The following is a 23,169-nucleotide window of genomic DNA, read 5'->3' as shown; positions in this document are numbered from 1 at the left end:
ATTCCCATCCATATCATCCTTTCCCACCCATATTCCTCCCTCCCTCCTCCATATACTCACGAATAAGTGGATATTCACCAAAAAAAAAGTATAGAATACTCAAGATACAGTCCACAGAACTCAAAAAGGTCAACAAGCTGAAGGGTCCAAATGAGGATGCCTCAATCCCACGTGGGAGGGGAAGTTTTTCTATATTCTTTAAAGACATATTTTAGGTTAAGAATATAAAACATTATCATACTGAATAGTAGAAAATTACAAAGGAACAGCTATTGCTCTGAGAGAAGTGCAAAGATGTATGTATCCAAGACAAAAACCTCCTGGCACCATAAGGTCTAATAGCATCTAAATAATCTTTTATAACATAGATATTTTTACATACACCTTCCTGTGGCTTTATGTAATGCCATATCATTCTAAAAAGGAATTAAGCCAAATTTTACATACTCCAGCTCAAAATAAATACTTCAAATCTTGCTCAGCAAGTGGTTTAAAGTATTCTTTGAATTAAAATCACCCAACTGACATAATTAACATTTCTCACTAGATGACATAATTTTCATACAAAACTAACTGAATGAAGGACAGGGCCCATACTTTCTACTTTCCTTGAAGCAAGAATGTTAGTCCATTGAGAGACAGAGCTCTTCTCTCTGACCAAGTCTTATGGGGAATCAACATCAATCTGACTCCCACATATTTCTCCCATTATTATGAAATTTTCCAATAAAACCTGTAAAACTGTCCTCAATATGAGACTTTATTCATTTAATATTAAAGGTTTTTATTAAACCAACATATGTTAACCTAAATATGTGGGCATTGTTTACAAATAATTTGGTAAGCCTAAAAACTCTCTAATAAGCCAAAACTTATTATTTATATATTCTAATTCTTGTCTAAGGTAGACTGGCAATATCATGATAATATATCACAGCACTAGAAACTTAATATTATGCAAATATATACATGAAAAAGCTTGCAATAATATTCTGAATGTAGAAAACACTAACATATTAAAATTAACAATAAATAAAAACATCCAGACATATCACTGTAAGATTCTTCTTGTATCTTTTACATTTATGTAAATAGGTTAAGAGTAAAAGACTGACTAGACCTAAACAGACCTGTTGCCACCCAAAAAACCATATATCTCTATGGAAGAATTAGACTTCTTTAAAATGAGCTACCTGATGTGTATTTATTGAATAGCAGTCAAAGAGATAGCAGGAAGAACGTACAACTCCTACTTTGATTCTGACAATATAGAAAGTTGATTAAAAACAGGTGAACATGAACAGAATAGAGAGTGAGGAAGAAAAGAAAGAGGTGGACCATCATTCCTTCATGATTGCACTAATAAAATTTAAAAGATTAGGTATAAAATTGTAAATAGGGGTCAGAAGAGGGGGCTCACCATTTAAGAGCACATAATGTCCTTACAGAGAGACCAAAGTTTGGTGGCTCGTATCTTGGTCCACATTTTACAGCTCTATAAATGGAGGAGATTCACCATGGTCTACTGATGTTCGTGTTTTTGTTCCATGACTCACATGGTCACACCCTCGCTACACACAGTCGCAGACACAAATATAGACACGAAAACACACACTCAGCCTTTAAATAAAATATTGCAATTAATAAATAATCAAATGACATTTTCAAAGTAAGTTCTCTGCAAGGACAATGGAAATAAACTAATATTTATTCACTTGTGATTTAATCTAGAGTTAGACATAGAAAAGTATGACAGAAATCTTACCTGCTGGTTTGTGGAGACACATTAGTAAAATATATGTGCCACTGGATTGAATTTCTATAAAAATTCTATAAGGAGATATATTTGGAACAAATCCTAAAGTATGCTTTTTTTAGAACTGAGATTTTTTCTAATGTACAAATAATTAAATTTTAAAACCACTATTCTTAGATGAAGTGTCAATTGAAATATTGTATCTGTGTTATATAAGTCATACTGACTTTTTGCCTAAGGCGCATTGTGTAAACTCATCTATTATGAAATAGGTACAAGGAGAAAGACATAGTCTTCTATTTGAATCTGGAGCACTATACACAGTGGAAACTGAAATATGCCTCAATTTCTAGTCTACTCCCATTTTCCTACGTACTATTATCTTTCAATTTCAAATTGCCTACTAAGTATACAAAGTAGTCAAATATTTACCATAGATCCCATCATCAAACTCAGTCTGTTGCCCGATCTTCATTTCAAATCTGAGAAATTATCAGGACTCAAGTATTCCTGTAAGTGGAAAACCTAACATATAGAATAGGCTAACCCTCTACAAGAACTTGGGTTATATATTCTGATTCATTTTGGGTAAGACATGAGTAGATTATACAATATTTAAGACAGCTTCACTCAGACATCCCAGAGATGCTGAAATATTTGGGAAGTAATACAAAATGAAGTTTCTATAATAATATGGAAAATTAAGACCTAGAGGAATTTCTTTGAAAAACAAAATTTTATCTGAGGACATCCGTCTATTTTCCTATAAGTACTAGACTAGGGCATCTTGTGATCAACCACTAGAAGAAAATCATGTCAAGCTATCATAAAGCAAATAAAACCACTAACAGATACGCTTATCAGGTCAATTAGTACCACCTCCTTAATTAGAAGTAGCTCCCTTTAGGTTTTCTAGAATGCCTAAAAATAATATACATATATTGCATGGCACAAAAATGATTCACTAATATTTCTTATCCATGAAATTTTTAATTTATTAATCATTTCATTCATTTACATTTCAAATGATATCCCTGTTCCCACTCTCCCCTCTGCAAACCACCATTCCGCCTTCCCATTTGCCTCTTTGAAGGTACTCCTCCCCCCACTTACACTCTCTGGATTCTCTCCTCTAGCATTCCTCTATGCTAGGGCATCAAGCCTCCACAGAACCAATGGCCTCTCTTCCCACTGATATCAGTTAAGTCCATCCTGTACTACATATGTAGCATGGGTCCCTCCCTGTATACTCTGGTGGATGGGTTAGTCCCTGGGATATCTGGGTGGTCTGGTAAGTGTGGTTCTTCACATGGTTCCATGTCACTTGAAGAGCACTGAGAATCTTCACTCATATAACATGATAATTGGGACCTATAAGGAGCTTAGTTAATGTGCACAGTGTCTCACTTCTTCTAATCATAGTCTAATGATTAGAATCTAACTTACACAAACATACAGACAGAAGGAGAAGGGGGTATCAAAATCAAATAGAAAATAGGAATTCTGTCTCTCAGAAGAATGAAAACTCATCACCACCATGAAATTTACTGGTGAGTCTCTATTGTCAAAGATATATTACCTAACTTCAATATCAAATTTAACTAGCTTGTGGAAAATAGGGAATCTTTCATGTACAGCATGATTTTATTAAAACATTTTGATTTAAGATGTAGATATTTAACTATATGCAAATCATGAAAGGAAAGGTTAATTATATAAACTCTGCTTCAGTTACATCACAGAGCTTAGCATACCCCTTGACACCACTGTGTAAGTTGATTATAGCTATCTCGAGTGATCTTAATCAGTGGCAAGGTCAATACTGTTAAAGATTAATCTGTGGAAAGTTCCGTCTCTGCCTGAGCTATAGAAATCTGCAGGGAACAAGTGTTGGATGAACTTTAATTCGGTAAAGCTGACTAAAGTACAAAAGTCATGATTTTCCATGATCCCATCAGTGAGATGTGGTCACTATGCAATGAATTAGTCTGAAATTCACGGAGAAGCAATCTTTTCTGAGAGATAGCTGAGGCAGGACATGATTGATGAAAGAGGTGCTATATTCCACAGAAGTGAGTTAGAACAAATTCAGGGTGAATTTTTAATGAATTGATAATTAATAAAGCATGTAACATATGTGTTAGTTGAGAAATCCTGGAATACTCAAACCAAATCAAATTTTACCTTCACTTATAAATTCTTTTCTACTAATTGCCCTCAAGAGAGATTACATGCAAATTAGGAAACCAGAAGAAAGTCTCTGTGATTATAGAGATATAAGAGATGATGCTCTGCTGCAGTGACAAAAATGTAAATTTCACCATGATCTCTGAATCTCTCGTATATACAGCGAGAGTACTGAGGCTTTTGAGTGACAGACATGAGCATTGCAGTCCTTCATTTATGTCTTAGTTCAGTGTTGTTATTAGGGCAATATGGACTGTTGCTTTTTTTCTCCCAATTCTGGAGGCTGGAAAGCCTAATAGCAAAGCATCATTAGACTTGCGAGAGCCATATTTCTGGTTGACAGAGGATGCTGTCATTTGTTCCCAGACAGACCAACAGCAAAAGTTCCCTGGGGTCTATTTTATCAGTTCTTAAATGGGAGCCAAGGGATCCCAATCATAGTATTTTTACTTTGTGGCTAACATGCGAATAGACAGGGAGGAAACTCGAAGACCTTAGTGCATATAGAGAGAATGTTATTCATAATAAGATTAAATAATGAAAACCTACGGGGTAAAAAAACCACATCACTATCATTAAGACCTGTCAGAGTTATAAAAATGCTGCTGCACTAGGACGAAAGGGCTAGAAACTTCCCTCCAAGTCAGTCACCAGCTCTGTCTAGTAATGAGTGCAATAACTAAAGAGAACAAAATGCCAGCCACACATCGTCATTGCTGTGCAGAAATTACTGACCTTGAAATAGCAGTGCTCTTCCAATACTTCTCACAAGGCAATGGAATACACAAAATTTTATCTTTGGTAAATAAATATGAGAAAGGCTGAAGTCCTGGAATGGAGTACTAACACTTAATTGCCTTGACTCTTGACATTTATATTTATAGTCTAAGACAATAATAAACTAGTATTATCACAATAAAGACAGTAAAAACAACAGCTCCCCCAATTAAAAGGAATTACTTAACTATCCACCATTAATAACCAGAAACAGAAAATGTCATGCTAATTTTCAAGAGTTAATATTCTACCTCCAATAACCAACAATTAATAAAATTATGAGATAGGTAAAGACATGTAAAGGAAAACTATGGAAAAGACAAAATAAATAATATTGATATTTGAACTGTATTTAAACACTGGTTAAATGAGCTAAAAAAGAGAGACAGATGCGTAAGTAACATGGCATTTCAACAAAGATATGGAATGCATAGTATAGAGGTAAACTGGACATAGTCAAGGAAATAATTATCTTAAGAATGCCAGTTAAGGGGTTGGGGATTTAGCTCAGTGGTAAAGCGCTTGCCTAGCAAACGCAAGGCCCTGGGTTCGGTCCCCAGCTCCGAAAAAAAAAAAAAAAAAGAAGAAGAAGAATGCCAGTTAATGTGTAGCATAGTGTTCTTCTAGGACTCCTAAGAGTGAGAGTGTGGGTGTCTCATACTTTAGCCTGCTTTCAGGATCCTTTTCCTCCTATTGGGTTGCCTCATCTATGCATAATATGAGGGGTTTGTACCTAGTCTGATTGTAATTTGATATGCTATGTTTGATTGATATCCCTGGGAGGCCTGCTCTTTTATGAAAGGAAAGTAAGGAGAAATAGATCTGGGTCAGAAGGTAGGTTTTGGGGAAGTTGGGGACTGAGAGTAGTGCAGGGACAGGAAACTGAGATTAGGCAGTAATGTATGAGAGAAGAATAAAAAATGCCAGTAACCTAAATTTAAACATGAAAAAAAATCAAAATTCAAATGAGTAGGCACATTTATTGTACAAGTATGAGGATTTGAGTTCAGATTCCAAAATCTGTATGTACATATGTGTGTGTATGTGTGTGTGTGTGTGTGTGTGTGTGTGTGTGTGTGTGTAAACGAATATATAACATGCTTGGATATGATTGCTTCCAACATCAGTATGGAGGCAGAAGAGGATAACAGGACTTTATGTCCAGTTAGACTTGCTAGACTAATAGTAAACTCTGGATACCAGTGAGAGATCGCTCAACAGAATAAAGTGGAAAGTCTGGCATCCTCCAGTGGCTTTTATGGAAGCAAATAGGAGCAAGTGCATGGGTACACATACTATATACATGTATACCTCTCACGTCACACACACACACACACACACACACACACACACACACAGAGAGAGAGAGAGAGAGAGAGAGAGAGAGAGAGAGAGAGAGAAACAGACAGACAAATAGACAGACAGACAAGCAGGCAGGCAGGCAGATTTGTACTATTTGACTCTAAAAGAAGTAGCGATTTTAAATCCATCTAGATAATATCAGAGCAGACTATCTAATACAATGGTATGAATGTTAATCTTCCCCAATGATTCTCAATGGAAATTCTAAAAGGTAGAGCCTGCTGCAGGGTCCTGAGGTGCTTTGAAACTCACAGGTGAATTAGCAGTGTTAAAAAGAAAGGAAAAGAAAAGAAAAGAAAAGAAAAGAAAAGAAGAGAAAAGAAAAGAAAAGAAAAGAAAAGCAAATAGAAAAGAGCTGCCCAAGTGAATACACTTGCTTTTGCTCCACTGTCAAAGAGGAACACACTGCTCATGTCATTTTGCTCTGATGCCTTCTGTTTTGTGTGGACACTGCAAGAGTGCCACATATCAGATGCCTTTGTGTCAGAATTCCTGGCCTCTTCAGTTTTGAGAAAATAACTGTCCACTCTTTATAGATCCCCAGTCTGGAAAACTCAGTTTTTGCAGGACCAAGCAGACAAGGACAGAAACATTGCACGGAGAATAATAAAGACACACATTATACCAGACTTCTCAGGAACTAAGCAAGTCAGAAGTCAATGGAATGACTCATTGAAAGTACTGAATTGGGGGAAAAAGCGAGAGAAAAACCATCAGCCCAGACTTCTGTAACCATTGAAAATATCTTAACAAAATGAAAGTGACATAAAGGCTTTCCAACAAAAGCTCAGAAAACTCATTGGCAGTAGATACAATATAAAAAATATTAAAGGGAGCCCTTGAGGCAGAAGGAATATGAATCCAGATGGAAACTTGAATCTACACAAAGAGACTATGAACTCCAGAAGTGATAAAAGTGAAATACCAATAATGAACTGTTTCTAAAAGTTTATTTGATTTCAGAGGCAGAGTCTAGTGTTTTACTCTATTTATATAGAAAGTGTTATCCTTCGTAACCTGACACTGGCAGTTTATATCATACTTGACTTATAATACTATTTTTGGTTTGCTTTTAACACTAGGATCACTTGGTCATATAAATTTCTTGTAAGTGAATCAAAGGGGTTAAAGGGATTAAATATTTTTATCTGAACATTGGTATTTGTAATTTTAATACCCGTATGGGGAAGAAATTCCAAAGAATTAACAAATTCTGGCCTCAGAGTTTTAAAAAGTTTCATTCAAGCTAATGGCTTAGATTAAAGTAAAGTAAGGTAAAGTATTTTAATTTAGGACACTATTACTGAAAATAGATTTGTGTTCTGTCACCCAGAAGCACGAAGCACAGAAACAAAAGAGATGTGTGAAAATCTCTGTCAACATTTTTCCATGCCTTGTCGTTATCTGAAATGCAGTCAAGACATATTCCTATTGTGTGACAAAGAGTCTATCAGCAGAATTCTGTTCTTCAGGAAGGCTGTGTGTGTAGATTTTAGGCAGCTGGATTTGATATAAGATACAAAGAGGTAAGCCTTTGATAAATATGTATGTGTATCTTATTAGGAACCCATAGATTTTTATTTTCCACATAAAAAGGAGAAATGGAATTTTCCAGAATTGAAGCAAAAATCAGAGCAATAAAGTAAAAATTTCTTCAATCATGATTAGTATGTGGATGCACATTAAATGCACAGCAAGTTACTTATCCAGCCACAAAAAAAAGCCACCCCACCAGGGAGGATCATCCTAAATGAGACACAAAAACATCAGTCCATAATGAAAAATTATAGAAAACACAAAATGTAAACTTTCCTATCTGGTCCACAGCTATATAAACATTAAAACATATAAAACATTTTTTAGACAGGATAGATAGATAGATAGATAGATAGATAGATAGATAGATAGATAGATAGATAGAAGTGGAAACATTTCTGTATTACTAAAGAAGAAATGATAATACACCTAAATTAACAGTTATTCAAGTCAATCTAGTTCCAAAATCTAATGGAAAGAATGCATTGAACCTCGTTCTTTTCTCTCTAGCTTTGATTAGCTCTCAAAGCTTGGCTCAGATTCAGGTACTTTACTTCTCTAGCTTGGGCGCTATTATGATGGCAACTAAAGCAATCTCTCAGTGGGGCGCTTTGATGTTTCAGAAACTCTCTGTGAACACAGAACATGGACAATACAAAGCACTCTCCTGATTACAGTTCAACTTCTATGGGTCCCATGTACTCTTCTCTGAGCCTAGCCTGAGAGAGCTCTTAACTCTCAGTCCAGTTCATTTGCTTGCCTAGATTTCACTCAAGTGTAGATGTTAGAGAAAACTGAAAACAGTGGCTCCTGAGTTAGCAAAAGGTGCAAGAGTAAGAACGGCTTGAACTGGGGTAAAAGTTACCGTGTAAACCTGCCATGACTTTACATTCTACCATGTATATCAAATACATAATGTGGAAACAAGGAATAAATGTATTCTATGTCTTGGGAAGTAAAGCATAATGGAATAAAACAAATAATATCAAATGTATCCTGGTTCAAGAAAAACAGGACTGCAGACATGTATCATGGTTCACGAAAAATAGGAGTACAGCAAAAGCAAGGCAAATCAGAATAAAGGCCCTGTGGTTTTAATTCACTTGTAAAGGAATCAGTGTTAAGGAGAAGTGGGAGGAGACAGGTAGAGATGCTTTGAGTCACCTATTTTTTAGAATATTTTTTATCTCCTCTTCTCTCATATAACATTCCAGCTGCAATTTTCCTTCCCTCCTTTCCTCCCAGTTCCTACATCTCCAAACTTCCCTCTCTCCCTCCCCATCCACTCTTCCTCCATTTATCTTCAGAAAGGTGAAGACCTACTATGGCTATCAACCAAACTTGGCATATCAAGTTGCAGTAATAATAGGTACTTGCCCTCTATCAGGCTGTACAAGGCTAACAAGTAGCAGGAAAAGGGTCCCAAAAACAGATAGAAGAATCAGACATACCCACTCCCACTGTTAGGAGTCCAGGATGCACCCCTTCTGTTTTCTCTAAAATCTAAACTGGAGTGACTTCTGAGTGAGCAAATTGATTGGACTGAGAGGTAAGAAGCTCAAAAAAAAATACTCCAAGCTACACATATCTTTTACATATGTACAGAGAGACCATAGGTCAGACCCATGCTGGCTCCCCAAAGGTTGGTTCAGTTTTTGTAGGCCCCTTTGAGCCCAGGTTAGTTGATTCTGTAGGTTTTCTTATGATGTCTTTGATCCCTCTTACTCTTAGAGTGCTTCTCCCTCTCTCCAGCAGAATTTCCTGAGCTCTGACTAATGTTTGGCTGTGGATATTTGCATTTGTTTCCATCAGTTGCTGGGTGAGATCTCTCTGATGACTAACAGGGCTGGGCACCAATCTATGAGTAGAGAACAATCTCATTAGGAATCATGTCTTTGATGTTTTATCACCAATCATGTTTAGTTCTATCTTAGGTCACTGGACTATCCAGCCTCTAGTTCATGGCCCTACAGGCAGTGTCAGAACTGGGACCCATCTAGTGGCATGAGTCTAAAGCTTGACTACTCATTGGTTAGCAGCATCCAAAATTTTGTGCCTGGGTTGCTTTCCTAATACCTCCACTAGAAGCCTTGCCTGGTTATAGGAGATGGCCAGCTCAGACTCCATTATCCCCCTTACTAAGACTTTTAGCTACAGTCACTCTGGTTGATTCCCAGAAGTTTCCATTGTACTAGGTTTCTAGCTCACCTGCAAGATGCTTTGCCCCCACCCCCAATTCCAATAGTCACACCCAGCACTCTTTTCTTCCATTCTTCCTCAACATGATCTCTCTTTTCCAGTCCCCATTGAGCCCTAGTCCACCTACAATACCTATTCTCCTTCTCTTTCTCAAGTAGATCCATGCTTCATTCCTTGAGCACTAATTATTTGCCTGCTCTGGGTCTGTGGATTGCAGAATAATTATCCTTTCCAACTCATATCCACTTATTAGTTACAGCTAATATCCATTTATGAGTATATATATATACTATGTATTTCTTGGTACGTTCATGCCAAGTACACACCTTGCTATTCTGGATAAGGTAAAGGTGATGATAAAACCTCACTCAGGATGATTTTTCTGGAATTCCATCATTTGCTAGCAAATTTCATAATGTTATATTTTTAATAGCTGTGTAATACTCCATTGTATAAATATACCACTATTCCTTATTCATTCTTCCTTTGAGAGACATATAAATTGTTTCCAGTTTCTATTATGAATATAGTGGCTATAAACAGTTAAACAAGTGTCCTTGTGGTATTATAGAACTTACTTTGAATATATACCCAGGAATGTTGTACCTGGATCTTGAGGTAGACTAATTCCCAGTTTACTGAGAAATTACCATATTGATTTTCAAAGTGCCTGAACAAATTTTAACTCCCACCAGCATCTCACAGTCTTTGTTATTTGTATTTCCCTGATGGCTAAGGATGTTGAACATTTGTTTAAGTGCTTCTCAGTTATTTCAGATTCCACTGCAGAGATTTTTCTCTTTAGATCTGTATCCTATTTTTATTACATTATTTAGTTTGTTGATGTTTAGTTTCTTGAGATACTTATTTATTTTGGAAATTAGCCCTTTATCAGATATGGAGTTGGTTAAAAAAAAAACTTTCCCCATCCTGTAGGTTGCCATTTTGTCTTATTTGTAGTGCCCTTCACCTTTTCAATTTCATGAGGTCCCACTTATTAATTTGTTCCATGAGTTAAGAGTTGAACCTCTTCTCAAGGTTGGGGTAATATGTGGAAAGGGAATCATAAAGATTTAAAAGGCAGAATTCAGAAAAAAATTGGGGTGAACACAGTGAGTTCTGGATATGATGGGGCCTTGAACTTATGAACTCATAGCAGCTCTATTACCTACAAAGTCGTATACATTATCCAGCCAGTTAACATTCCATCATGAGTAAGTGATGAGCACACAGTCTCACACTCAAAGCTGATGAATTTGAGAGTCAGTTTAATTAAGGCATATGGTATCTAGTTGGTTGACTATGCTCCAGTGATACCCATACAGACCCAGGCATATATGGGCAACACTGATGAAATTGAGTAGGCTATAAATTTGCTTTTTAAAGAGAATATGAAGTTCGAAGAAGAAATGGGGTCAGGGGAAGCTTGGATGTGCTGCAGAATAGAAATAAATAATGAATGTGACCAAAATGTAATGCATGCATGCATAAAATGCTGAAAGCATAAGTTTAATTTATTTCATTAAAAAGAAATGAGAGTTTTCTCAAACTAAATATGAGTTTAATAAAAAAGAGAAAGAGACTTTGGAGTGAGTCTTGTCGTATCTTTAGTAAGGAGCACAGGTTTGAGATAAATAAGATCCTATGACTATCTACCATGTAATAGTGTCATAATTAATTAAATTCTCACCTGTGTCTCAAGGTAGTGAAGCCAGTTCACTAGAGGCTAAGTGACTGCTTCATTTAGCTGTTGATGCAGTCAGGGTAGACCCCTAGGGGTACACTGGATCACTTCTAAGGAGAAAAGATCAAGTTCAGTTCTCTAAAGTCTCAGCTCAAATTAGAGTGAGCTAGCTGTGGAAATTCTATGAAACTCTAAAACAAACCCTGATTCCTTATAGACTGGTCTGATCTTAATTAAATTCAATCACAAATTTTAATTGAATGGTCTCCAAAATTATAACCAAAGTTGAATTTGCCACTTCATGAATTCTGTCATTTAAAGGTTAGACACTGCTGGGAGAGACCAGGAGCTTAATAATAAAAGTGTTCAGTGGGTTGACTACATCAGAGAAAATCTCTTACCCTGTTCTTACTTGCCTTACTGTCAAGAAGCCTGCCTTGTCTTGGAGGAGACCAAATTCCACAGTGTGAACACCCTGCAGTTATCTCTCCTTGCACTCTCTTTTCTGACACAGCACAAGACATCATAAAGTCAGAATGTAGGTATAATATACGTGTGAGGGAGAGCTTGCACGTCTGAACAATGTTAAGACTCGTGTCATTGTTGACAATTATCTAATCGAAAGGTGCGGTTTAGAATTTTATCTATGTTTAACTGGAATATACAAAGCCAAACTTCAGTTCTCTAATTTACAGAAAGCTCTCTAATTCCCATTTATCAGATACAGTGAGTCAATATTACATCATATGACAATGAACAGTATCAGAGACAAACACGTTTGCCTATTATCATAACACATCTCATCAGCATCAATCCTCAGTGGGGCTATTAACAATGATCATCATTTTATAAGTAAAAATAGCTCACATAAACTTATTTTTATGGTTAAGTGGCTATTTGGTAGTATAGCTCATGTTCAAATCTACAACAATCTGACAGGCTTACTTTAATCTTTCGACCGTGGTCTGAAATGAAGTTTTATGATTAAGAGGTAGTTCCTTTCATCAAAAGATTTTACTGTAAGAAATCACAGCTGATGTTTAGCTAGATAATCTAAGAATTTTACAAAAAGTATAGTACATGAATACCTTTTACAAGGTTGTGCTTACAGTTAAATAGTATATTTTTTTGTGATTGGCTTAAGGAATTGCTTTGTTTTCATCCATGAAAACTTGGTGATATATATATTCATTCCCTGAGGTCAGAGTACCCACCTTCATTTTAAGTTCAAGATGTACAGTTTTTACATTGTTTGGAGGGATAAAAAATAAAATCCTAAAACTAAACAATATGTCCCAGCATCCTATTTTCTTTTAAATATCTCCTGTAACTTTCTATTTTGTGGCTCTATGTGATTTCTTTGCTCTGGTCCATATTTCCAAGCCTCACACCTTGTCCGGAAGTCCACACGGCATTGACTGGGTCTCCAGTGCCTCTTTCATCACTGACCATTTCTAAGGTGCCACTGAGTACTAAGCAGGATCAGGCTGAGTTCACAGTAGAGTTCCGTGTAGGTGAGCAGGGTATAAGGCAGAAAATTTGCATTTCTTTCCTTCTGCTCTGTACAAAAAGAAAAGAAAAGCACTCAGTACTTCACAGACAGGAAAGCCCAGAGGACTTGATCGAGCACAAGCTTTGGAGTCTGGCAGATTTGCTGCTGTGTGCATTGGGGCCCATCACGAACCACTCTGGCTTTCATGCTCCTTATGTGTTAAAGAAGAGTAGCAGTGTTTCCCTCTAGTGTTACCACAGGTCTTGAGACTCAGTCTCTAGGTGACATAGTACTAGGAGATTTATGACCCTAGCATTACTCATTAACAGTATCCAGTAAAGAAAAGAACAATTGTCTTCATTATTATATGGTATCAGGACTGAAAGAACCATGTATCTATGACCAGTGTGTATATGGATTTGTGTATGAGAAAAAGTCAGACACAGGAAGACAGAGGCAAACAAAGAGAATCTAATAAAAGAAAAATATAGTAAATGTAAGAAAGTAAAATAAAAGATATTTCATAATTATTAGTTAAATGACTTATCAATGAAAACAACATATTAAACTCTGGTTGTAGAATGGCCCAATGACATCAATTCTGTGAGGACAGGAAAAAATGAAGCATAAATTTAAAGTGATGACTAAATGATTGTGTTTCAAAACTCTTGCAAGAAGTGAAGGAGGAAATAGAAATCTAAAATAAAGTTAATTAATTGAACATTGATCTTGAAGTTCTTCCTAACTCTATAATAAATGCAAAGACATTTGTATCTTAGACACGCATTAATTATTCACACATAATACATTGAAAATAACATTGATCCAGAATACAATTGTGTTTACATAAACTATCACTGATGTGTTTAAAGAAATGCAGAGCAAACAGAGAAGTCTGGCCAGCACATATCTTAGAATTAACTTCCACCAGAAATGCTTGTATGTTGTTTACATTTTAAACCACAAATGCATTAAGTCGTCTCCCCAGAAACACATTTGGAAAGCTTTCTTATTAACTTAGAAAATTCAAAGTGAATGTGAAGCTATTGACAGAGGTTCACAATTGTCCTGGCAAAATTGCCTTGGCCTCTTTCCTGGTGGCCTTTTTGGAAAGAGTTGCTTTTTTACCTCCCACACTTTTGTTGTCCAATCAACAACTGGGCATCTGGTACAGCAGATGGGCTCTGCCATACACCTGAAACAGTCACCAGCAAGTGTGATCACGGGTTTTCCTACTTCTGCAGGAATTTAGTTACATGTTCTACTTGAAAAACAGTAAATATTTATCCATCTTCTGATCAGGGGAGAATGGTAAAGATTTTCAAGGTGAACACAGTCACACAGAAGTACTTCAAAGGCTTGTCTGATACTTACATCCAGAACTGATTGCTGTTATTTCTTACCAAGATGCTCCTATTCTGACATAGAGTATACCACTTTATACACAGCATTTTAATTTTTACATTCTTTTCCTGCAGAATGCTGTCTTCCCTCTTGCAAGAACTTGCTCCATTTGCCCAACAAATGATGCTTATCAGTATGATAAAATAAAATACTGATGCTTATCACTATGTCATGTATTAAAAAGTTTATTTTCCCTATTTCAGCATATGACTTCCACCAAAATAAAGCAAATTATCTTCATATACATATTTTGAATTCTGATCTGTTTGTCCAGGTAGAATCATAGGCCTCATGGTTTTTGTTCAGTTAACTCATATTAATAATACCTGCAATAACTGAATACCAAACAGTTCATAAAAATGTTTTTTCTCAAATATGAAAATCAAATTACCAGGTATAATTTTCACACTAATTTTGCATGCTACACTTTAGTGTTGAGAGATAGGAGATGAGGTGAAGTGATTCTTTTCAATATCTAGCCAGTATGTTAGAATTTTCATTGCTCACATAGCAATTTATTCAGAAGAAATATTTAGTTCAAGTTTTTTTGTTTCATAAACTGGACTCTATATTCTATAGCTTCATTAATTTGGGGGTTGTGATCCACCCCATTTTGGTAATGAAGGCCTGTCACACACACAGGCTTGAGGCAGATATGAAATAGCCACACATGGTTACAGTGCCTTGTTATTTTCTTTTCACTTGGGTCCCCAGCCTATGAGAGAGAACTGCTACCATTGGGAAAAAATATTTGCCAACTCTTCATCTACTCATATATCTGAGGGCTAATTTCCAAACTATACAAAAAACTCAAGAAATTATACTCCAGAAAACCAAATAACCCAATTTAAAAATGGTGTGCAGAGATAAACAAAGAATTCTCTACTGAAGAATACCTAATGGCCAAAAAGCACCTAAAGAAATGTTCAACATCCTTAGTCATCAGGGAAATGCAAATCAAAACGACCCTGAAATTCCACATTATACTAATCAGAGTGGCTAGGATTAAACTCAGGAGACAGCAGATGCTGTCTGGGATGTGAAGAAAAAAGGAACATTCCTCCATTTCTGGTAGAAATGCAAGCTGGTACAACTACTTTGGAAATCAATCTAGCAGTTCCCCAGAAAATTGGAAATAGTTTTACTTGAAGAACCAGTTTTTCCTCTACTGGGCATATACATAAAAGGTGCTCTAACATATAACAAGGGCACATGTTCCACTATGTTTATAGCAGTCTTTCATAGAATAGCCAGAAGCTAGAAACAACTCAGTTGTTCCTCAACAACAACAACAACAACAACAACAACAAAATTGAAATAGAAAGTGTAGTACATTTACACAGAGGAATGAAGTTTGTAGGCAAATGGATAGAACTAGAAAATATCATGTGAGTATAGTAATTTAGGCCCCAAAAGACCTATACATGGTATGTATTCATGGCTAAGTGGATATTAACTCAAAAGTTCAGAACATGCATGATACAACTCACATATGACCGAAGTGTGGATTCCTCAACTCTACTTAGATGGGGGAACAAAGTAATTATGGGAGGAAGAGGGAGGGAAGAATCTGGGAGGTAAAGGAGGAGGGGGCAAAAAGGGGTGGGGAATATCAGGTGTTGGAAGAGATAGAAGTCCAGGAAATCCAGAAAAATGAAGAAATATGTAGCAGTGGTGGGGTGCAGAACAGGAGAACTAAAATGTCCCAAACACTAAGGACCCGAGAAACTCTCAGTACCCAATAGGGATGACCTAACTAGAGGGAAGATAGAACCCGAAGAGACCACTTCCAGTAGGTAGGCAAGCCCACAGCTGACCCCAGAGGGTTCAAGGACAGAACAAGGAAACCCACAGAATCAACTAACCTCTGCTCATAAGGGCTCACAGAGATGGAACCCACAATCAGGGAGACCCCATATGACTGACCTAGTCCCTCTGCATACATGTTACATTTAGTATAGCTTAGTTTTCTTTTGGGAGTACTAATGGAGGCTGTTTGTGACTCTTTTTTTTCTGCTTTCAGAACTTGTTTCCTACTACTCATCCCGCCTGAATCAGAGGAGAGGTGCATGTTATTACCATGTTTGATTGATATCCATGAACAGTCTTCCCTTTTCAGAATAAAAAGGAAGGAATGGATTTGGGGGCAGAACAGAGGTAGGGGGGCTCTGAACTGAGTAAATGATGGAAAGCAAGACAATAAACAGCTCTTCTGATGTCCACTGCATTAACTCTTCCTTCTGTGTTTCTGATCTATTCTATTCTGCCCTGACTTCCCTGGATGACTGTGGTCTGTAAACCAAATAAACCCTTTCCTCCCAAGTCACTTTTGATCATGGTCTTTATGATAGCAATAGAAAGCAGACTAAGACAAGTTAAAGAAGACAACAGAATTGGTATATTTAAAATATACAAACTTTATAGAGCAACATTTTACAACCTGCAGAAATATTCTGTGTGCTTAAAGGACAAGAATTCCTACTTAGTTCTACTAGTTTTCCTTATCTGTAACCTCAGAACTTCATATATTTCTCGAGATGTCCACAGCAGAGTGATCAAATAGGACAAAATTACAAAGCCCTGAGCATTTCAGCCACTGCAAGTGGGCTAGGATGTGTGTTTTCTCTGTGTATTTCCTCATGAAGCTGATTGAGTGTTTTGAGTCTGTCTTCACCTAGAAACTTCTATTTGAGTATTGTCTTCACATACGGTTGGCCCTAAACAGCTGTAACAGATGTATCAAATGAAAGTGCAAAAGACAGTGGGGGGATGTGAAGATGTACAATGTATCCCATGCAATGTGAAACTTCAAGTGCTAATCAGTCACTACTATCTGTAGAAGGTGGTGGGTTAGAATACAAAATAATTCACTGACTTTTTTTTCTTTTTTTTTAAATTAACTTGAGTATTTCTTATATACATTTCCAGTGTTATTCCCTTTCCCGGTTTCCGGGCAAACATCCCCCTCCCCCCTCCCCTTCCTTATGGGTGTTCCCCTCCCAACCCTCCCCCCATTGCCGCCCTCCCCCCACAGTCTAGTTCACTGGGGGTTCAGTCTTAGCAGGACCCAGGGCTTCCCCTTCCACTGGTGCTCTTAATAGGATATTCATTGCTACCTATGGGGTCAGAGTCCAGGGTCAGTCCATGTATAGTCTTTAGGTAGTGGCTTAGTCCCTGGAAGCTCTGGTTGTTTGGCATTGTTGTATATATGGGGTCTCGAGCCCTTTCAAGCTCTTCCAGTTCTTTCTCTGATTCCTTCAATAGGGGTCCTACTCTCAGTTCAGTGGTTTGCTGCTGGCATTCGCCTCTGTATTTGCTGTATTCTGGCTGTGTCTCTCAGGAGCGATCTACATCCGGCTCCTGTCAGTCTGCACTTCTTTCCTTCATCCATCTTGTCTAACTGGGTGGCTGTATATGTATGGGCCACATGTGGGGCAGGCTCTGAATGAGTGTTCCTTCAGTCTCTGTTTTAATCTTTGCCTCTCCCTTCCTTGTCAAGGGTATTCTTTTTCCTCATTTAAATAAGGAGTGAAGCATTCACATTTTGATCATCCGTCTTGAGTTTCGTTTGTTCTAGGGATCTAGGGTAATTCAAGCATTTGGGCTAATAGCCACTTATCAATGAGTGCATACCATGTATGTCTTTCTGTGATTGGGTTAGCTCACTCAGGATGATATTTTCCAGTTCCAACCATTTGCCTACGAATTTCATAAACTCGTTGTTTTTGATAGCTGAGTAATATTCCATTGTGTAGATGTACCACATTTTCTGTATCCATTCCTCTGTTGAAGGGCATCTGGGTTCTTTCCAGCTTCTGGCTATTATAAATAAGGCTGCGATGAACATAGTGGAGCATGTGTCTCTTTTATATGTTGAGGCATCTTTTGGGTATATGCCCAAGAGAGGTATAGCTGGATCCTCAGGCAGTTCAATGTCCAATTTTCTGAGGAACCTCCAGACTGATTTCCAGAATGGTTTTACCAGTCTGCAATCCCACCAACAATGGAGGAGTGTTCCTCTTTCTCCACATCCTCGCCAGCATCTGCTGTCACCTGAGTTTTTGATCTTAGCCATTCTCACTGGTGTGAGGTGAAATCTCAGGGTTGTTTTGATTTGCATTTCCCTTATGACTAAAGATGTTAAGCATTTCTTTGGGTGTTTCTCAGCCATTCGGCATTCCTCAGCTGTGAATTCTTTGTTTAGCTCTGAACCCCATTTTTAATAGGGTTATTTGTTTCCCTGCGGTCTAACTTCTTCAGTTCTTTGTATATTTTGGATATAAGGCCTCTATCTGTTGTAGGATTGGTAAAGATCTTTTCCCAATCTATTGGTTGCCGTTTTGTCTTAACCACAGTGTACTTTGCCTTACAGAAGCTTTGCAGTTTTATGAGATCCCATTTGTCTATTCTTGATCTTAGAGCGTAATCCATTGGTGTTTTGTTCAGGAAATTTTTTCCAGTGCCCATGTGTGCCAGATGCTTCCCTAGTTTTTCTTCTATTAGTTTGAGTGTGTCTGGTTTGATGTGGAGGTCCTTGATCCACTTGGACTTAAGCTTTGTACAGGGTGATAAGCATGGATCGATCTGCATTCTTCTACATGTTGCCCTCCAGTTGAACCAGCACCATTTGCTGAAAATGCTATCTTTTTTTCATTGGATGGTTTTGGCTCCTTCGTCAAAAATCAAGTGCCCATAGGTGTGTGGGTTCATTTCTGGGTCTTCAATTCTATTCCATTGGTCTATCTGTCTGTCTCTGTACCAATACCATGCAGTTTTTATCACTATTGCTCTGTAATACTGCTTGAGTTCAGGATAGTGATTCCCCCTGAAGTCCTTTTGTTGTTGAGGATAGCTTTAGCTATCCTGGGTTTTTTGTTATTCCAGATAAATTTGCAAATTGTTCTGTCTAACTCTTTGAAGAATTGGATTGGTATTTTGATGGGGATTGCATTGAATCTGTAGGTTGCTTTTGGTAAAATGGCCATTTTTACTATATTAATCCTGCCAATCCATGAGCATGGGAGATCTTTCCATCTTCTGAGGTCTTCTTCAATTTCTTTCCTCAGTGTCTTGAAGTTCTTATTGTACAGATCTTTTACTTGCTTGGTTAAAGTCAAACCGAGGTACTTTATATTATTTGTGTCTATTATGAAGGGTGTCGTTTCCCTAATTTCTTTCTCGGCTTGTTTCTCTTTTGTATAGAGGAAGGCAACTGATTTATTTGAGTTAATTTTATACCCAGCCACTTTGCTGAAGGTGTTTATCAGCTTTAGTAGTTCTCTGGTGGAACTTTTGGGATCACTTAAATATACTATCATATCATCTGCAAATAGTGATATTTTGACCTCTTCTTTTCCGATCTGTATCCCCTTGATCTCCTTTTGTTTTCTGATTGCTCTGGCTAGAACTTCAAGAACTATATTGAATAAGTAGGGAGAGAGTGGGCAGCCTTGTCTAGTCCCTGATTTTAGTGGGATTGCTTCAAGTTTCTCTCCATTTAGTTTAATGTTAGCAACTGGTTTGCTGTATATGGCTTTTACTATGTTTAGGTATGGGCCTTGAATTCCTATTCTTTCCAGGACTTTTATCATGAAGGGGTGTTGAATTTTGTCAAATGCTTTTTCAGCTTCTAATGAAATGATCATGTGGTTCTGTTCTTCAGTTTGTTTATATAATGGATCACGTTGATGGTTTTCCGTATATTAAACCATCCCTGCATGCCTGGGATGAATCCTACTTGATCATGGTGGATGATTGTTTTGATGTGCTCTTGAATTCGGTTTGCCAGAATTTTATTGAGTATTTTTGCGTCGATATTCATAAGGGAAATTGGTCTGAAGTTCTCTTTCTTTGTTGTGTCTTTGTGTGGTTTAGGTATAAGAGTAATTGTGGCTTCGTAGAAGGTATTCGGTAGTGATCCATCTGTTTCAATTTTGTGGAATACTTTGGATAATATTGGTATGAGGTCTTCTATGAAGGTTTGATAGAATTCTGCACTAAACCCCTCTGGACCTGGGCTCTTTTTGGTTGGGAGACCTTTAATAACTGCTTCTATTTCCTTAGGATTTATGGGGTTGTTTAACTGGTTTATCTGTTCCTGATTTAACTTCGGTACCTGGTATCTGTCTAGGAAATTGTCCATTTCCTGAAGATTTTAAAGTTTTGTTGAATATAGGTTTTTATAGTAAGATCTGATGATTTTTTGAATTTCCCCTGAATCTGTAGTTATGTCTCCCTTTTCATTTCTGATTTTGTTAATTTGGACGCACTCTCTGTGTCCTCTCGTTAGTCTGGCTAAGCGTTTATCTATCTTGTTGATTTTCTCACAAAACCAACTTTTGGTTATGTTGATTCTTTCTATGGTCCTTTTTGTTTCTACTTGGTTGATTTCAGCTCTGAGTTTGATTATTTCCTGCCTTCTACTCCTCCTGCGTGTATTTGCTTCTTTTTGTTCTAGAGATTTTAGGTGTGCTGTCAAGCTGCTAACATATGCTCTTTCCTGTTTCTTTCTGCAGGCACTCAGCGCTATGAGTTTTCCTCTTAGCACAGCTTTCATTGTGTCCCATAAGTTTGGGTATATGTACCTTCATTTTCATTAAATTCTAAAAAGTCTTTAATTTCTTTCTTTATTTATTCCTTGTCCAGGTTATCATTCAGTAGAGCATTGTTCAATTTCCACGTATATGTTGGCATTCTTCCCTTATTGTTATTGAAGACCAGTTTTAAACCCTGGTGGTCCGATAGCACCCATGGGATTATTTCTATCTTTCTGTACCTGTTGAGGCCCGTTTTTTGACCAATTATATGGTCAATTTTGGAGAAAGTACCATGAGGAGCTGAGAAGAAGGTATATCCTTTTGCTTTAGGATAGAATGTTCTATAAATATCCGTTAAGTCCATTTGGCTCATGACTTCTCTTAGTCTGTCTACATCTCTGTTTAATTTCTGTTTCCATGATCTGTCCATTGATGAGAGTGGGGTGTTGAAATCTTCCACTACTATTGTGTGAGTTGCAATGTGTGTTTTGAGCTTTAGTAAGGTTTCTTTTACGTATGTAGGTGCCCTTGTATTTGGGGCATAGATATTTAGGATTGAGAGTTCATCTTGGTGGATTTTTCCTTTGATGAATATGAAGTGTCCTTCCTTATCTTTTTTGATGACTTTTAGTTGAAAATTCATTTTATTTGATATTAGAATGGCTACTCCAGCTTGCTTCTTCTGACCATTTGCTTGGAAAGTTGTTTTCCAGCCTTTCACTCTGAGGTAGTGTCTGTCTTTGTCTCTGAGGTGTGTTTCCTGTAGGCTGCAGAATGCAGGGTCCTCGTTGCGTATCCAGTTTGTTAATCTATGTCTCTTTATTGGGGAGTTGAGGCCATTGATGTTGAGAGATATTAAGGAATAGCTATTATTGCTTCCCGTTATATTCATATTTGGATGTGAGATTATGTTTGTGTGCTTTCGTTCTCTTTGTTTTGTTGCCAAGACGATTAGTTTCTTGCTTCTTCTAGGGTATAGCTTGCCTCCTTATGTTGGGCTTTACCATTTATTATCCTTTGTAGTGCTGGATTTGTAGAAAGATGTTGTGTAAATTTGTTTTTGTCATGGAATATCTTGGTTTCTCCATCTATGTTAATTGAGAGTTCTGCAGGATACAGTAACCTGGGCTGGCATTTGTGTTCTCTTCGGGTCTGTATGACATCAGTCCAGGATCTTCTGGCCTTCATAGTTTCTGGCGAGAAGTCTGGTGTGATTCTGATAGGTCTGCCTTTATATGTTACTTGACCTTTTTCCCTTACTGCTTTTAATATTCTTTCTTTATTTTGTGCATTTGGTGTTTTGACTATTATGTGATGGGAGGTGTTTCTTTTCTGGTCCAATCTATTTGGAGTTCTGTAGGCTTCTTGTATGTCTATGGGTATCTCTTTTTTTAGGTTAGGGAAGTTTTCTTCTATGATTTTGTTGAAGATATTTACTGGTCCTTTGAGCTGGGAGTCTTCACTCTCTTCTATACCTATTATCCTTAGGTTTGATCTTCTCATTGAGTCCTGGATTTCCTGTATGTTTTGGACCAGTAGCTTTTTCTGCTTTACATTATCTTTGACAGTTGAGTCATTGATTTCTATGGAATCTCCTGCTCCTGAGATTCTCTCTTCCATCTCTTGTATTCTGTTGGTGAAGCTTGTATCTACAGCTCCTTGTCTCTTCTTTTGGTTTTCTATATCCAGGGTTGTTTCCATGTGTTCTTTCTTGATTGCTTCTATTTCCATTTTTAATTCCTTCAACTGTTTGATTGTGTTTTCCTTGAATTCTTTCAGGGATTTTTGTGACTCCTCTCTATGGGCTTCTACTTGTTTATTTATGATTTCCTGGAATTCTTTCAGGGATTTTTGTGACTCCTCTCTATGGGCTTCTACTTGTTTAATTATGTTTTCCTGGAATTCTTTCAGGCATTTTTGTGATTCCTCTCTGTAGGCTTCTACTTGTTCTCTAAGGGAGTTCTTCACGTCTTTCTTGAAGTCCTCCAGCATCATGATCAAATATGATTTTGAAACTAGATCTTGCTTTTCTGATGCGTTTGGATATTCCATGTTTGTTTTGGAGGGAGAATTGGGGTCCGATGATGCCATTTAGTCTTGGTTTCTGTTGCTTGGGTTCCTGTGCTTGCCTCTCGCCATCAGATTATCTCCAGTGTTACTTTGTTCTGCTATTTCTGACAGTGGCTAGACTGTCCTATAAGCCTGTGTGTCAGGAGTGCTGTAGACCTGTTTTCCT

The sequence above is a fragment of the Rattus norvegicus genome, chromosome 4, assembly GCF_021556685.1.
Source record: "Rattus norvegicus strain SHRSP/BbbUtx chromosome 4, alternate assembly SHRSP_T2T, whole genome shotgun sequence".
Taxonomy (NCBI): domain Eukaryota; kingdom Metazoa; phylum Chordata; class Mammalia; order Rodentia; family Muridae; genus Rattus; species Rattus norvegicus.
Note: the sequence above shows the minus strand (reverse complement) of the source record.